This window comes from Bison bison, unplaced genomic scaffold (assembly GCF_000754665.1).
Source record: "Bison bison bison isolate TAMUID 2011002044 unplaced genomic scaffold, Bison_UMD1.0 scf7180017864156, whole genome shotgun sequence".
In the NCBI taxonomy this organism is placed as follows: Eukaryota; Metazoa; Chordata; class Mammalia; order Artiodactyla; family Bovidae; genus Bison; species Bison bison.
Window position 1 is genome coordinate 1,261,933 of NW_011494728.1, and position 16,037 is coordinate 1,277,969.

Consider the following 16,037-nt stretch of genomic DNA (forward strand, 5'->3'; position numbering starts at 1 on the left):
GAATCCCAGGGATGGGGGAGCTTGGTGGGCTGCCGTCTATGGGGTTGCACAGAGTCGGAGACGACTGAAGCGACTTAGCAGCAGCTTTTCTTCAATAAATCATAAATCACGGCCAAATATGAAATTCTTGCTAGAAATAGAAAAAACACAGCATTACTCTTATTTTTCACTTATGTAGTAAGCCTTTTACATATAAGTATATTTAATAGAGGGAAATCTTCATTGCATACTATTATTTAAAATGTCTTGATTTATAGAACAAAATTCTTAAATTGATATTACTAAAAGTTATTTTAATAAGATATCTACTCATTGCTTTATTGTGATATCATTCAATTTTATTGAAATCAAATTACTGAAAATTACTCAACTTTCAAAATATGTATTACTTCATCTCTAAAGCAATTCCCTATCTTAATTTCTCAGAACCAAACCAAAAGTATTTTTCATAAGGTTTATCAATAAAATGATAATTCTACTTATTATTCTGTACTGGGGAAACTCTTTTAACTCAATATCACATCACCTTTAAGTGCCTTAGTGACCAATACATGACAAATATTGAAAAAATAAAAACATTTCACCTATTTTATTTAGAAAATTCAAGAGACACAGGGATATATTCAAATTATTACTATTTCACTTAAATCAGTATCACCAAATGAATTCTTTCACTTTCAACTGTACTTTCTAATGACATATTCTAGAAACAAACCCATGTGTTTGGGTGTGTATGTGTTTGTACATTCAGTTCAGTTCAGTTCAGTTCAGTTGCTCAGTCGTGTTCGACTCTTTGCGAGCCCATGAATCGCAGCACGCAAGGCCTCCCTGTCCATCACCAACTCCCGGAGTTCACCCAGACTCACGTCCGTCGAGTCAGTGATGCCATCCAGCCATCTCATCCTCTGTTGTACATTAAGTATGTTTTATTGATACTGTCTTTGCTTTGTCTCAGGGGCTTCTCTCTCAAGAGATTTGCTTTTATATCCCCAAATGGAAGATGTAAACTTATTAAAATAAAATTTTCTTTACTTGAACATTCCTATGCTGCCAAATATCTGAATTCAGAAGACTCTGTTTTTATGTTGAGACTTTGTCCTTAACAGACATATGTAAAACTATGAGAAAATAGAAATATTTTAGTTATTCATTAGAAGAAGTATATTTTATTGAATCCCCTATAGATTTGTGTGTGTGTGTGAGAGAGTGTGAGTGTGTGTGAGAGAGTGTGAGTGTGTGTGTGCTCAGTCATGTCCAACTCTTTGCAACCCCATGGACTGTAGCCCCCCAGGCTTCTCTATCCATGGGATTTTCCAGGAAAGAATACTAGAGTGGATTACCATTTCCTGTTCCAAGTTGTCTTCCTGACCCAGGGATCCAGCCCGTGTCTCCTGCATTGCAGGCAGATTCTTTACCACGGTGCCACCTGGGAAGCTCTATAGATTTGCACACCCAAGGTAAATAGATCTGGTATTATTTGGGGTAGATAAATGTAATGAAACATTTGACTCTATTTTTGATGTTTGACTGTTAATGGGTTTCAAGCCCCACCACTCACCCTCCACTTCTCTCCCATCTGACAAAGCTGATGTCAAAGTATGAGCACTCTCTGTTTTCATGCTAGTGGGAAGTTCAGACAACATCCATTCTGGCTCCCATTCTCATAAACCTCTAATCACAATGAAAGCCAAGCTAGTCTCTCTAGTCACATTTGGATTTGCTTGGGAGGCTGCCCTTATGTCTGCAGAGCTCCTCATGCCCAACATGTATTTTGTTATCAGCTTTAGTAACATTCTGCAGAACATGTAATGGTGAGAAGGCAATATGGGACACATGTATGTTAATTTGACATATCAGGAGAAATAGTATTTTGCCCTCAAGATACTTAAATATATCCTTGATTCTTGAGAGGGTAATCCACAACTTTGTGCTACAGCCATTGATAGTCCTGACTTTCAAAGGCAGTTAAGTTGTGTTGTTGCTATTTCAAAAATATAATAGTTTCATCAGTGTAATAGTCTCTCTCTGAGTAGATTATAATATCTAAATCTTGGATACCTATCAATCAAAAAGCAAGCAACTCAAATGGCTCATTTTAAGCAGATTTCAAAACAACTTGGACTTGTATTTGAGGGTTTCATTTTGACTCATCTAACTATTATGGGTTACCTGTTTATAAGAATGTCCACAAAAAAATAGAAATGATATGAAGAAGCTCAGTAATGATAATTTTTGCCTCTTTTAAAAATATATTTAATAGAACCAGCAGGCTAGTGGCTGTTGGTACTGCACCTCCTCTTACTCCCCGCATCACTGCTGCCACCATGCCGGGAGATCTCCTCCTCGGGGACGAGGCTCCCAACTTCGAGGCAAATACTACCATCGGCCGCATCCGTTTCCACGACTATCTGGGAGACTCATGGGGCATTCTCTCCTCCCATCCTCGGGACTTTACCACTGTGTGTACCACGGAGCTCGGCAGAGCAGCAAAGCTGGCACCAGAGTTTGCCAAGAGAAATGTTAAGATGATTGCTCTTTCCATAGACAGTGTGGAAGACCATCTTGCATGGAGCAAGGATATCAATGCTTACAATGGTGAAGGGCCCACAGAAAAGTTACCTTTTCCCATCATTGATGATAAGAATCGGGACCTTGCCATCCAGTTGGGCATGCTGGACCCAGCAGAGAAAGACGAAAAGGACATGCCTGTGACTGCTCGTGTGGTGTTTATTTTTGGTCCTGATAAGAAACTGAAACTGTCCATCCTCTACCCAGCTACCACTGGCAGGAACTTTGATGAGATTCTCAGAGTAATTATCTCTCTCCAGCTGACGGCAGAAAAGAGGGTGGCCACCCCGGTTGACTGGAAGAATGGGGACAGCGTGATGGTCCTTCCAACCATCCCTGAAGAGGAAGCAAAAAAACTTTTCCCTAAAGGAGTCTTCACCAAAGAGCTCCCATCTGGCAAGAAATACCTCTGCTACACACCCCAGCCATAGGCTCGCCATGGAGTTGGTTCTGGAGCTGCCCACTTAGCACCATGAGCCAGAGGATGCCAGCTGTCCATCATGTTTCCCTGCAGCAGTCCATTAAAAACGTTCTGGTGTGATCACAGCCAAGGTCTTTAGGTTGCTATACTACTGGCTTATTAAATGAAAACAGCATTAAAAATTCCTTGGGATCCTTTGTGCCTTCAGCAGCTTTCTCCTCTGTTCATATATCTTCACACTCTCTGCTGACTTTCTTCGAAATATGGGACTTATCTTGGATCTCTGCAGGGTTTATGACCAAGAGGTGGTATCAGTGTATGGTTGAAAAAGCCTGCTTTGCTCCATCATACTGTGTTGACCAAAATGTTCATTTGGCTTTTTTTTTTTAATTTTATTTTTAAACTTTACAATATTGTATTAGTTTTGCCAAATATCGAAATGAATCCGCCACAGGTATACCTGCGTGAACCCTCCTGAACCCTCCTCCCTCCTCCCTCCCCTACCCTCCCTCTGGGTCGTCCCAGTGCACCAGCCCCAAGCATCCAGTACCGTGCATCGAACCTGGCCTGGCGACTCGTTTCATACATGATATTATACATGTTTCAATGCTATTCTCCCAAATCTCCCCACCCTCTCCCTCTCCCACAGAGTCCATAAGACTGATCTATACATCGGTGTCTCTTTTGCTGTCTCGTACACAGGGTTATTGTTACCATCTTTCTAAATTCCATATATATATGCGTTAGTATACTGTATTGGTGTTTTTCTTTTTGGCTTGCTTCACTCTGTATAATAGGTTCCAGTTTCATCCATCTCATTAGAACTGATTCAAATGTATTCTTTTTAATGGCTGAGTAATACTCCATTGTGTATATGTACCACAGCTTTCTTATCCATTCATCTGCTGATGGGCATCTAGGTTGCTTCCATGTCCTGGCTATTATAAACAGTGCTGCAATGAACATTGGGGTACACGTGTCTCTTTCCCTTCTGGTTTCCTCAGTGTGTATGCCCAGCAGTGGGATTGCTGGATCATAAGGCAGCTCTATTTCCAGTTTTTTAAGGAATCTCCACACTGTTCTCCAAAGTGGCTGTACTAATTTGCATTCCCACCAACAGTGTAAGAGAGTTCCCTTTTCTCCACACCCTCTCCAGCATTTATTGCTTGTAAACTTTTGGATTGCAGCCATTCTGACTGGCGTGAAATGCTTCTTGGGGATCAGCAAATAAATCCTTTGTCAAAAACGTGAAAAAAAGTATATATTTAATAAAAATGATTACAGAAACAAATAGGCCTCATTTTGTAATTAAATTATGGAAAGGAAGTTATATAGACAAAATTTCTCTAATACCAGAAATTTATATCTGATAGAGAAAAAATACAACATCAATAAACAGAAAATATGAAGTACTCATCTCACTGTACATTTGGAGATTTCACTAAAGTTCCTTACCCCTCTATAGATCTCAGTCTATTTATAAAATAATAATTTATCTGTCAGAATGACACTTCATTATCCCTTTCCTATCTAATACATAAGGTTCTGTGATACATCTTTAGACATTAAAGATTGATGAACTTAGCTAAATACATAGGGGGTGTGTGTGGTGTATACATGTGCAAATTACAAACTTTCAAGCTACTAAACTAATATTAGCATGCAGAAAATTATCTAATAACCCAAGGATTCATAGAATTTTAATGCTCCTAGGCTAATTTCTGTTAGAACTACTTTTTAATGATGATATTGTCTATATTGGCTTTTATGAGTATATATTTGTAGAACCAGTTTGCCAATGTACTCTTTAATTGACCTCTTGGTCAAGTTTACTCTCAAAGATATAGGAGCCACCTGTTATTTTTCTTCTGTAAAAATTAAGTTTAGAATGCCCTTTGACTCTGACTCCTTTTTATCTTGAATAAAAAGAAGTCCTGTTCATGTGAATTGGTTGACTCATCAGTTAGCTACGTCACTATTCAGACAGCCATCAGTTCAGTTCAGTAGCTCAGTCATATCTGACTCTCTGAGACTCATGGGCTGTAGCACATCAGGCTTCCCTGTCTATCACCAACTCCAGGAGTTTGCTCAAACTCACGTTCATTGAGTCAGTGATGCCATCCAACCATCTACTCCTCTGTCGTCCCCTTCTCCTCCTGCCTTCAATCTACCTCCCACCAGGGTCTTTTCCAAGGAGTCAGTTCTTCACCTCAGGTGGCCAAAGTATTGGAGCTTCAGCTTCAGCATTAGTTCTTCCAATGAATATTCAGGACTGATTTCTCTGAGGATTGACTAATTGGATGTCCTTGCAGTCCAAGGGACTCTGAAGAGTCTTTTCCAAAACCACAGCTCAAAAGCACAATTCTTTGGTGCTCAGCTTTCTTTATAGTCCAACCTCACATTCATACATGACTATTGGAAAAACCATAGCTTTGACTAGACGGACTTTTGTCAGCAAAGTAATGTCTCTGCAAAGTAATTTTTGTGCTCAGACAGCCATAGTTTCATTAAATGAACAGAGACCAACAGGTTTGCACTAACTAGGGAAATTCACTGGACTCATCCAATGAGTCCTCAAGAATGATTTCTGATCATTATTGTTTCATGCTTTACCTGACAGGGTTTGGTAGTTGTTTCAAAATCTTTACTTTTAAGACCTACAGACTATATTAATATTCATCTTAAAATGGGATAGAACAAAATATCGGATTGCATACTTTTGTTGTGGTCATATTTTTATTTTGTAAAATATCTCATATCTCTTTCAATGAGTATTTTCTGCTTAAGACATATTTTAGTTTATAATTCAGGGATGTTTCTGCTATAATTAATACCAAATGCATTTCCTTTTAGAAAAATGCACCTGCCATCCCTAAATGAATGGGTCAGAACTAGATGCATTCTGGTTACTGAGGATCAGCTAAGTACATGATGGAGTTTCCCTGGTGATTCAGTGTTAAAGAATCTCTCTGCAATGCAGGAGTCGCAGGAGATGAGGGTTCGATCCATGGGTTGGGAAGATCCTCTATAGGAGGTCATGAGAAACCACTCCAGTATTCTTTCCTGGAGAATCCCATGGACAGAGGAGTCTGGCAGGCTACAGCCCATGGAGTTGCAAAGAGTCAAACATAATTCAAGTGACTTAGCACAACACAAAACAAGTACATGATACCAGACATATGCTACAGGCTTCCCTTTTAGTATACCTTCTATTTATTATACAAGGTTGATGGGATGAATTATTCTCAGCTTAGAAGACTATACAGAATTTTTTAAAATGACTTTAATATGAGAAATATTGCCAAACTTTGTTTGCCTTGCAGTATTATTTTATCCCTAATATTCACTTAGACACTTTATTTTCATCAGGGTCCTTTCTTTTGACCAAAAATACCTGAAAGAATTTTAAATAACAAAAATAATTGTTCTATTTCTGTCAGTGTGGGTATCTAAAGCAAGCTTTAATTGTTTTACATGAATTCTTATTTTTTAATTCTCAAAAGAAAAACCCAACAGGATAGATTGAATTTACCATAGACTCAGTTTTACAAATCAAGAAAAATAAATTCAGGCTTAAATCCTTCCACAGCCACAAGACGGTGGCTAGAGTTCTGTTCATTGCATCCGAATATCCTTACATGCTTTGCTGCTTCCCTCATAACCATTACTATTGCCTAGCATGGTTGGCACGTGCATATGGGGTTAATCTACATGTAGATTGATAGAAAAATGGGCAGAAAGAAGAGGAAACTGCCTTTGGAACTCTTCTTTCTCAAACTCAGTTGCTGATCTGTTCATCTTTTCAATTTCTCTTTCGTAATGAAACCTCCAAATTAATTACAGAAAAGTGAACCTGCAGTTGTTGTTGTTAGTTGCTCAGTCGTGATGAATTCTTTTGTGACCCCATGGACTGTAGCCCTCCAGGCTCTTCTCCATGGGATTTCCCAGGCAAAATACTGGAGTGGGTTGCCATTTCTCTCTCCAGGGGATCCTCACAACCCAGGGACTGAACCAATGTCTCCTGCATTATAAGGCAGATTCTTTACCATTGAGCCACCAAGGAAGCCTGAACTTGAAATTACTAAATGGGTAATTATGAAGTAGTTCTAGAAGACTCCTTCATATTTCTTTCCAACCAATTAAGCTGTGGAAATTTTGATTCTTTCTCTTAGAATTAATGTGGCATTACGTACAGCTACAAGTTTGGTACTTAAAGATAAGTTAATATATATTTTAAAGATAACTTAAAAGTTTAGTGGATGTGTTTCATAATTGTACATGTACATATTTTGCTCCAGATTTCTTAACATCATGCTTTTTATTTATTTAGCTTTTTATTTATTTATTTATTTTTATTTAGCATTTGTCTTGTTGATAAAACAATAGGTCTCATATATAGGTTAAAACCAAAATGTTTACTTTCTTGTTAGAGCAAGAAGATACAAATTTACCTATGTTTTTGTAATAACAAATGGTATTAGCTTGCAGTGTTTTTTTTTTATAATAAAGTTTATTTGAGAATACTAAAGTTCTCCTTAACATGAAAGGGAATGTTGACATAAAGCAATGGGTTTAGGACAATTTAGGAGTCAGACTGCTTGAGTTTGATTCCTGTTCCATCACATCCCAGCTATGTAATATTTGACACCTAGTATTTCCATTTCCTCCTGTAAACTGGGGAAATAATATTACCCAATTCATGATGTCCTTGTGAAAACTACAAGAGATAATGCATGTTAATTCAGAGGTAACACATGATAAATATCTTAGAAATCTTAACAGTGGATTATTACCTTCATTTTCTGAATAATTTAGAATTTTAAGCTTAAATGAAATTATGATTATTCTTTAGACTTTGAGATAAAAACCTGTGATTTCATAAAGCAAAACTGTAATAAGACACATTTTACCTCATACATGAATGGAAGAAGTTTTGAAACCTGTCAATGTTTCTATGTTTACAAATATTGTTTTTTTATTTTACATATATATATATAATATATATAAAATTGTTGTACATCTCTTGGGGAGAAATATCTTTCTCAGCTAACTGAATTATGGATCACTAAAATTATTCATTCACTGAGTTTTCTCTTTGCTCTTAAATAATCAAAGACCTTATGAAATAGCTCTAACTAGAAGCAAAAGGGAAAGAAGAAAATGAATAACTTAAAGGAGAAACCATGCAGCTTGATCTATCCTAGAGACTCTCTGGGAGAGAGTCATTGCCTGGGTAGATGCTGGACACTTTCAGCAAATAGCACTGCCCATGGGCCTTCAGTGTGCCCTGCAGCATGGTCAGGTGGTGGGCAGTGGTGGTTGCTCTTTGCTATTTGCACCTCAGCTGAGCTGGCTTACTCTGCAATTTACTTCAAACCCATGAGGTCCATAGCACTGCTATTATTGCATCAGTTTGGACAGAGAGACTCAATTTTATTTTTTCCTTTCATTATTTATACAGTAAAACCCTTGAGTCTCAAGGCAACAGCCAGGACCTTTGTCATCAGTAAATGTTTATAAACAATCACAGTCACTCTTCTCAGGGATGTTATGCACCGAGTAGAAAGGAGCAAAGGCAAAAGAGTATCAAATCACAGATTAACTCCTTTTCTGTTCTGATATGCATGTGGTTTCTTCCAATTCACCCTTCATATAATTCCCCTCAAACTGACATCTTATATGTCTCTAGAACACTTCCTATAACTAAGAAATCAGCATCATCATAACGAAACTACACATTTTATTTGAATTTGACCACTTTTACCACTATTACTCTTTTTCTGTTATAGGATTCAATGGCTAAATTTTTAATATCAATTTTCAGTACTGTTATACAACTTGTGAAGACTGTTATCACTAATATAATGCTGCTGAAACTGAGATTCAAAGAGATTAAACAGCTTGCTTATATATCCAGGAGACATTGATCCTACGTCCCTAAGTCCTGGGCTCTCTCCTTTGAGTCAGTTCAGTCACTCAGTCGTGTCCAGCTGTTTGCAGCCCCATGGAATGCAGCAGGCCAGGCCTCCCTGTCCATCACCAACTCCCCGAGTTTACTCAAACTCATCTCTGTTGAGTTGGTGATGCCATCCAACCATCTCACGCTCTGTTGTGCCCTTCTCCTCCGACCTTCAATCTTTCCCAGCATCAGCGTCTTTTCAAATGAGTTCTTTGCATCAGGTGGCCAAAGTATTGGAGTTTGAGCTTCAGCATCAGTGCTTCCAATGAATATTCAGGACTGATTTCCTTTAGGATAGACTGGTTGGATTTCCTTGCAGTCCAAGAGATTCTCAAGAGTCTTCTTCAACACCACGGTTCAAAAGCATCGATTCTTTTCAGCTTTCTTTATAGTCCAACTCTCACATCCGTACATGACTACTGTAAAAACCAAAGCTTTGACTAGATGGACCTTTGTTGGCAAAGTAATGTCTCTGCTTTTTAATATGCTGTCTAGATTGGTCATAGCTTTTTTTCTAAGGAGCAAGTGTCTTTTAATTTCATGGCTGCAGTCACCATCTGCAGTGATTTTGGAGCCCCAAAAAATAAAATCTTGCACTGTTTCCTTTGTTTCCTTGTCTATTTTCCATGAAGTGATGGGACTGGATGCAATGATCATAGTTTTCTGAATGGTCAGTTTTAAGCCAACCTTTTCATTCTCTTCTTTCACTTTCATCAAGAAGCTCTTTAGTTCTTTGCTTTTGTCCATAAGGGTGGTGTCATCTGCATATCTGAGGTTATTGATATTTCTCCTGGCAATCTTGATTCCAGCTTGTGCTTCATGCAGCCCAGCCTTTTGCATGATGTACTCTGCATATAAGTTAAATAAGCAGGATAACAATATACAGCCTTGACATACTCCTTTCTCGATTTGGAACCAGTCTACTGTTCCATGTACAGTTTTAAATGTTGTTCTCTCCTTTAAACCATACTCTTTTCCAGCATAAAAAATACATTTACAACAGAGTCATTACTGTTTTTAATGCAAACAAAAGAAATGAGCAGTCTTCTTTTTAAAATATCTTTGTCTACCTAGGTGAGTAATTTACAATCGTTTTGAAAAGCATACATTTAAATTCATTTGGCAAAAAGCTAGTGATTTATTTTAAAAGATGGACAAAGGATTGCTAATTATATCATACCAGTACATATATCTCTTCCTAAAAAACATATTTTCAAATTTTCACGTATGAGCTTTTAATCTGGAACTCAGTATTTGTAATGTTAATATTAAAATGTCAAGAGTTCCATAAAGAACATTTCAAATTAACTTAATATACTGTTTTACACTATTTATTTTAATGTAAAAGTTACAATAAAATTAATCTTAATATTAATTCAAATTAATTTTTTTTAAGAAAAACAACCATTTTCTTTCTTTTGCTTATACCAGTTAACCCCAAATTATATCACTGTTAAAGAGTTTCTTGAGAATGCTTTTAGAAAAAAAGGAAACAATATTTTTTTCTCCTTTGTACTTTTTCCTTGTTACAAACATTTCAATAATTTATACATAGAATTATGTTTTATACATTCTATTCTATTGTCAGCTATGTCTTCCATTTATGGACACACTGTTATTTAGTTTACAGGTTTTAAGTTCATAGTCCAGTTTTATTTTCATTTTTTTCAAAGCCATAAATGCTGACAGATTATGCAAGAGATCTGTTAAGAAAAATGTGTAGTGGTTATTTCTAAGAGTTGGGAAAATGATAAGTGCATTTAATTTCAGTTTGTTGTTGTTGTTACATCTCTAAGTCGTATCTGATTCCTTGCGACCCCATGGACTACAACATGCCAGACTCCTCTGTTCTTCACTATCTTCCAGCATTCGCTCAAATTCATGTTCATTGAGTTGGTCATGCTATCTAACCATCTCATCCTTTGTTGCTGTCTTCTCCCCTTGGCTTCAGTCATTCCTTCAAAGCATCAGAGTCTTTTCCAATGAGTTTGCTCTTCACATCAAGTGGCCAAAGTATTGGAGCTGCAGCCTCAATCCTTCCAATTAATATTCAGGGTTGATTTCCTTTAGGATTGATTGGTTTGATCTCTTGGTTATCCAAGGGACTTTCAAGAGTCTTCTTCAGCACCACAGTTCAAAAACATCAGTTCTTCAGCACTCAGCTTTCTTCATAGTCCAACTCTCACATCCATACATGACTACTGGAAAAAGCATAACTTTGATTATATGAAGCTTTTGGGCAAATGACACCTCTGCTTTTTAATATGCTCTTTAGGTTTGTCATAGCTTTCCTTCCAAGGAGCAAGCATCTTTTAATGTCATGGCTACAGCCAACATCTGCAGTGATTTTGGACCCCAAGAAAATAAAATCTCTCACTGCTTCCACTTTTTCCTCTTCTATTTGCCATGAAGTGATAGGACTATATGCCATGATCTGAGTTTTTTTTAATGTCAAGTTTTAAGACAGCTTTTTCACTCTTCTCTTTTACTCTCATCAAGAGGCTCTTTGGTTCCTCTATGCTCTCCGCCATTCCAGAGGTTGTTGCTGTTTAGTCACTCATCATGTCTGACTCTTTGTGACCCCATGGACTACAGCACACCAGGCTTCCCTGTCCTTCACTATCTCCCTGAGTTTGCTCAAACTCATGTCCATTGAGTTGATGATGCCATCCACCCATCTCATCCTCTGTCACCCCCTTCTCCTTATGCCCTCAGTCTTTCCCAGCATCATCTTCTCCAATGAGTTGGCTCTTCCCCTCAGGTGGCCAAAGTATTAGAGCTTCAACCTCAATCCTTCCAATGAAGGGTTGATTTACTTTAGGATTGACTGGTGGTTTGGTCTCTTTGCTGTCCAAGGGGCTTTCAAGAGTCATGGCTGCAGTCACCGTCTGCAGTGATTTTGGAGCCCAAGAAAATACAATCTGTCACTATTTCCATTTTTTCCCCCATCTTTTGGCCTTGAGGTGATGGGACCAGATGCTGTGATTAAGTTTTTGAATGTTGCACTTTAAGCTAGCTTTCTCATTCTCCTCTTTTAGTTTCATGAAGAGGCTCTTAGTTCCTCTTCACTCCCTGTCATTTGTGTGGTATCATCTTCATATCTGAAGTTATCAATATTTCTCCCAGCAATCTTAATTCCAGCTTGTGATTCATCCAGTCCAGCATTTGCATGATGTAATCTGCATATAAGTTAAATAAGCAGGGTAACAGTATACAGCCTTGATGCACTCCTTTCCCAATTTTGAGCCAGTTTGTTCTTCCATGTCTGCTTCTTGACCTGCATACAGGTTTCTCAGTAGACAGGTAAGGTGTTCTAGTATTCCTATCTCTTTAAGAATTTTCCAAAGTTTGTTGTGATTCACACAGAGTCTTTTGCGTAGTCAATGAAACAGAAGTAGATTTTTCTGGAACTCCCTTGCTTTCTCTATGATCCAAAGAATGTTGACAGTTTGATCTCTGGTTCCATTGCCTCTTAGAAACCCAGATTGTATATCTGGAAGTTCTCGGTTCACATACTGCTGAAAACTAACCTTAAGGATTTGGGGCATAACTCACTAACATGTGAAATGACAGCAATCGCATGGTAGTTCTTTGGCATTGTGCTTTTTGGGGACTGGAATGAAAACTGAACTTCTCCAATCCTGTGGCCACTGCTGAGTTTCCAAATTTACTTCTGACTTAGGGGACTCATCTTCCAGTGTCCGTGGGGTTCTCCAGGCAAGAATACTGTAGTTGTTTGCCATTTCCTTCTCCAGTGGACCATGTTTTGTCAGAATTCTTCACTATGACCAATCTGTCTTGGGTATCCTTGCACGCCATGGGGACATAGCATCACTGAGTGCACCTTCACCAAGACAAGGCTGTGATCCATGAAGGGGTTAATTTTAATAACTATTGACAAATTGTCCTTCAAAACAATTCCAGAAAATGTTGACCAAGACATCTGAAATATCGACTTACTACAGGCTAATAGACTTCAAAAAATTATATTTATCAATGCTGCTGCTGCTGCTAAGTCACTTCAGTCATGTCCGACTCTGTGCGACCCCATAGATGGCAGCCCACCAGGCTCCCCCATCTCTGGGATTCTCCAGGCAAGAACACTGGAGTGGGTTGCCATTTCCTTCTCCAGTGCATGAAAGTGAAAAGTGAAAGTGAAATCTCTCAGTTGTGTCTGACTTTTAGCGACCCCATGGACTGCAGCCTACCAGGCTCCTCCATCCTTGTGATTTTCAAGGCAAGAGTACTGGAGTGGGGTACCATCGCCTTCTCTGATATTTACCAATGAGGTTACTGTAAAAGGGACCAGGATTTTTGTTTATACAGATTTAATTACAAGGTAGCACATCTTTTCAGATCCTTATTGACCGTTTGCATTTCTTGTCATAAAAACATTATTTTTGTGTTTAATTTTTTCCTAATGATTTTGCTACTCTATTTCTCATTGATTATATTATTAAATATATAGCTAATTATCTCATAGGTACTTCATTCTCCTCCCCTTATATGTAACTTTATGTATGGCATGGTTTTTATGCAGAAGAATTTGCTTTTATTTGGTTGTTATTTTAGGGTGTCAAAATAATCAGCTGTTTCCTTTCCAGCTTCTGGACTTGTGGTCAGGCTTAGAAAAATTTTACTCATTTCAAAATATAAAAATGTAAATTGCCAGATGTTGCTTTATGTAAGTGGGTGTCTGAATATTTGGCAGCTTCATTAAAGTATTGTTCACTTGCTATAAAATTCACTTATTTCAGTAATTGTGCAGTTCAGTACCACGATCCAATATGAGAACATTTTTATCACCAATGAAAGGTGTCTTGTGTTCATTTGCAGTTTGTCCAATCCCCATTCTTAATTTCTGAAGGGAATTATCTTTTCTGGATATTTCATATTGATAGAATCACACAACGTGTGACCTTCTGAGTTTCATCCACATAGTACGATGTTTTGGAGATTCATCTGTATGCTAACGTGTAGTAAGTCTTCCAAACCATGACTATATATGTTTAAATGTTAATTTAGATTTTAAAAGATTTTTCTCAGCAGTATTTTATAGTTCTCTTGTATACATTTTGCATTTCTTTTGTTAAATTTGATCCTAAGTATGTTTTTTTAAGAACAAATACAATTATGTAAAGTTTAAAAATAAAATAAAATTAGAAAAAAAAAAAGATATTGTGAATGGAAATATTTGCTTTCAGATTTTCATTGCTATTATATAGAAATGTAGTTTTTAAAATTTATTGTGACCCTGATATAAACCATTTAAAATGCTCCAGTAGATAAAGATGGTTTATACTGGAAATTACACTGAATTAGCTGTAGCAATAATATATGTGTTATTTGAGTTAAAATGTGTGGATTTACATTTAGATGATTCTAGCAAGTTTTTGATGTCTGTGAATGTTTGGCAAGTTATTCAAAACTTTGTATGGTAGAGAACATTTATGTTGGATTTGGTATAATATCTAGTGTCCTTGGTTCTAGTATACCAAGTTCTAGAAGCATCCTCTCACTAATCATTATGGAAACCCCATAAGACTGTATTTTTTTTTTAATTCTCCATATATTATCATGCTTTGCTGTAAATCTTTCTTTGCTATAATTAATGTCTGAGCCTGTGTGTTCCCAGAGAGATGGTATGTCTTATTCTTTCCAGGGCCTAGCACAGTACATGACATCCAAGCATTCAGTATGTCTATTAAATTACTGTATCATGAATGAAAAAATAATTGTCACTTAGTCATGTACGACTCTTTGCAACCCCATGGACTATACAGTCCATGGAATTCTCCAGGCCAGAATACTGGAGTGGGTAGCCTTTCCCTTCTCCAGGGGATCTTCCCAACCCAGGGGTTGAATGCAGGTCTCGCTCCAGCAGGCAGATTCTTTATGAGTTGAGCCACAAGGGAAGCCACAAGGGAAGCCCATTATGAATGAAACCTTGGATAAATTTAAAATTAGCATATTGTTGAGACGAGTTAAGGGGCTCATGGACTTCATTTTAAAGCTTGAGAAAATGAAGACCAAGGGTTAAGTGGCAGAATTTTTTTTTTTTTAGTTGAAAGAGTATCTCAGTTTGACTTTAAATGTCTTTGAATTGGTAGAGATCATGGACATCATATAGTTTAATTAATCAATTAAAAAATACCCCATCTATAGAATGACTCACAAGGCTATCTGTGCAGTTTAAACCCTCTACTCATGGTTAATAAACTTAATGCACATGAGTACTTGAGAAAGCAGACCTTTGTTTTGTTGGGAAGCCATAAATATTTAAATAGTTAATTTAAGTGTGTCTACTTTTATCTAATCATATTTAGTCATATGTTTGCCCTCTAGAGGAGTATAATTTGCTTCCAATATTGAAATAATAGCTTGTTATATATGCAAACTCAGCTATAACATTTCCCATGGCATTCTCTTCTTCAGGCACAAAAATCCCATAATTTTAATTTTCTTAGTTTAATTGTTAATCCTTAATCAGCCCGGTCACTTTCTTCTGAACTGTTTAAAATTTCAATCAGATCAGATGATATCAGTTGCTCAGTCGTGTCTGACTCTTAGCGACCCCATGAATGACAACACGCCAGGCCTCCCTGTCCATCGTCAACTCCCGGAGTTCACCGAGACTCACGTCCATCGAGTCAGTGATGCCACCCAGCCATCTCATCCTCTGTCATCCCCTTCTCCTCCTGCCCCCAATCCCTCCAAGCATCAGAATCATTTCCAATGAGTCAACTCTTCGCATGAGGTGACCAAAGTACTAGAGTTTCAGCTTCAGCATCATACCTTCCAAAGAAATCCCAGGGCTGATCTCCTTCAGAATAGACTGGTTGGATCTCCTTGCAGTCCAAGGGACTCTCAAGAGTCTTCTCCAACACCACAGTTCAAAAGCATCAATTCTTCGTCACTCAGCCTTCTTCACAGTCCAACTCTCACATCCATACATGACCACAGGAAAAACCATAGCCTTGACTAGACGAACCTTTGTTGGCAAAGTAATGTCTCTGCTTTTGAATATGCTATCTAGGTTGGTCATAACTTTCCTTCCAAGGAGTAAGTGTCTTTTAATTTCATGGCTGC

The 16,037-nt window shown here is 37.7% G+C and overlaps 1 pseudogene across 1 annotated transcript; it reads left to right on the plus strand.

Annotated features, from left to right (window-relative positions):
* Positions 1 to 2,263: 2,263 nt before the first annotated feature.
* Positions 2,264 to 3,164, plus strand: LOC104989470 (annotated as a pseudogene). The gene has a single exon (XR_825375.1). The product of XR_825375.1 is annotated as a peroxiredoxin-6 pseudogene (transcript).
* Positions 3,165 to 16,037: the final 12,873 nt, after the last annotated feature.